Source organism: Suricata suricatta, chromosome 12, assembly GCF_006229205.1.
Source record: "Suricata suricatta isolate VVHF042 chromosome 12, meerkat_22Aug2017_6uvM2_HiC, whole genome shotgun sequence".
Lineage (NCBI taxonomy): Eukaryota > Metazoa > Chordata > Mammalia > Carnivora > Herpestidae > Suricata > Suricata suricatta.
In genome coordinates, this window is record NC_043711.1 from 10844631 (window position 1) to 10847175 (window position 2545).

General features: G+C 38.0%; 1 protein-coding gene across 1 annotated transcript in view; it reads right to left on the reverse strand.

Annotated features, from left to right (window-relative positions):
- The window catches only part of LOC115274374 (olfactory receptor 7A17-like), a 32274-nt gene that overhangs the window by 5436 nt on the left and 24293 nt on the right, over positions 1-2545 (reverse strand). The window lies entirely within an intron of this gene.

Here is a 2545-nt window from a genome sequence, read left to right on the forward strand (position 1 = left end):
AATGGACAAGAGGCAATATTGTGAATTTTGTAGAAATATGTGGCCTCACAGCTGCTTAAAGTTCAAGACACAGGGAGTTCCTCATCCACACTATGAATCTCTCACACTTCATTAATCTGGTTACTGTGGTGTCCTGTCAATTGCACATCTCCTCTTAGTATCACACCCAATATCCTGAGAAAACACTTCAGGGGCTGTCACATTGAATGAGATGGAATTTTTAACAGGCAGCAAAGAGACACTTTCTAATTTTGCTGTCAGAATTGTGATGTGTTTTAACATTCTGGGAGACTGTGATGACATTTACAAATATTGATATGCAGATATTCTTAGGGTACTTCAATGGATCAGTTAATAGAGCTGAAAAGTCTTGTTCTTGGTGTTAAAATTTCAAGTCACATGTTGGGTGTAGAGATTATTTTTAAAAATAGTATCTTAAAAAATACACAGATTCTTTAACTCAGGATTTCTCAGTCTCTGCAGTATGGATATTCCGGGCCACATTTTCCTCTGTGGAGGGGAGTGTCGTGTGCATTGTAGGATGTTTAGAGCATCCCTGGGCTCCATGCAACCCTCCCCAGTGTGACAACCACAAATGTCTTTGAACATTGCTCATTTTCTCCTGGAGGACATAATCACCTCTGGCTGAGAAATGTTGTTTATCTATTTAAAAATATTTTGTAGCATTGATATATTAGACTTGTAATGAGAAAAAATATGAAAGACTATCTAAAGGGAAATGGCTCAGTCATATAAGTATTGAAATAATGAATCAGGGGCACCTGGATGGCTCAGTCAGCAACATGTGCACATTTTGATCTTGGGGTTGTGAGTTCAACTCCACATTGGTTGTAGAGGTTACTTAAGAAAATCTTTAAAAAAGAATGAATTAGCATTACACCTGATGGCTAGAGGGATGTGTGTAAGGTACTACTGTGTCAGAAAGACTTGGAGGGAAAAGCTAGGAAAGCAATTGTGCCCGAACTTAAAGAATATTTACTATATTAATTGCTGTCTTTTTATACATTCACATTGAAAGTGTGTGAATGTGTATGTGTGCATAACAAAGAATATTTTTTAAAAAGAAATGAACACTTTTGAAAGAAAGAGAAACAGTGAAAATGCACTTAGTTGAAGCAGAATGGCTCAAAACCACTGCATGAAACAAATTTGAAGGAAGACCCTAAACCAACTTCTGAACAAAAGTATTTAAAAGAATAAGAGGAAGCAATATAATAAGGTGTTAATTTTATCTCACGTAAAGATATAGGGATCAATCATGTTTTGTAAGAAAGGTGATTCAACAAATGCAAAAAAGAATATCTTCCAAGTGATGGAACTTCCATTTTAGAAATAGATCCAATAATAAAGGACCAAAAAGAACAATTAAGGAAGACAGAGACGTGAAAGCTAGTTGGAAATACGTAGAAAGGGTGATTTAAGAGCATAAGTCTGCAGAAGGACATTTACTGTCATTTTGTGCCAAGCAGGTCTTGTGACAGATCAATTCTTGTAGCAAAAAAATAAAGAAATAAACATAGAAAAACACAGTGGAGAGCATATATTATGACTTAGTCACAGACTTTACCGCACAAAATTTACACACTCTCACACATTCTGCACAAATAATTCTACATATCATAAAAAAATGAAATTTCAAGTAGCCAAATTGGTGAAATAAATGGTAGTTCTTTGTTTGAAAGGATGGGATAAAAACCAGGAATAAAACCACTCTGACTCCACTATGCAAACAGTAGGGACTCTCACAGACCATTTTCAAAAGAGAAAGTGGGTGGCTGGCTAACCCAGAATATATTTAGATTCACAGGTAATGAGCTAATTGTAAAGGAAGCTCATTAGCATACTCTTTCTCCCATGATACATTTTACATGTTTTTATGGACAAGGAATGGACGGAACAGAGAAGTACACACAGGGTCTCCATCAGGGCAGAGCCCAACTAGGGGGCTCAATCCTGTGAACCCTGAGATCATGACCTGAGCAGACCTCAAGGCAGACACTCAACTGACTGAGCCACCTAGTTGCTCCTAAACTTTTTATTTGAGGGCATCCTGGGTGGCTCAGTCGGTTAAGCGTCTGACTTCACTCAGGTCAGGATCTCATGGTTGTGAGTCTGAGCCTAGCATCGGGCTCAGTGCTGACAGCGTGGAGCCTGGAGCCTCCTTCAGATTCTGTGTGTCTCCCCTTCTCTCTGCCCCTCTGCTGCTCATGCTCTGTCTCTCACTCAATAATAAATAAAAACATTTAAAAATTAAAAAAAATTTTCATTTGAATACTCAAGAGAGAGAAGGTGCTGTGATATGCATCTTTCATGTACTGCTTTTGCAAGGATGTACTTGGGAGAATTCTTTCATCTGGATTTTCTCATTAGTACGGAAAGATAGTATAACATGTCCCATTATGAAAATGAAAAGACGTGTTATCACTTCAGTGTTTATCCCTACAGCTAGTACGGGACTTTTCTACTCTGGTTGATTACAAACCTCCTTGGTCTCACGTTCCACTTTTACGTTTCTCATCCCTGG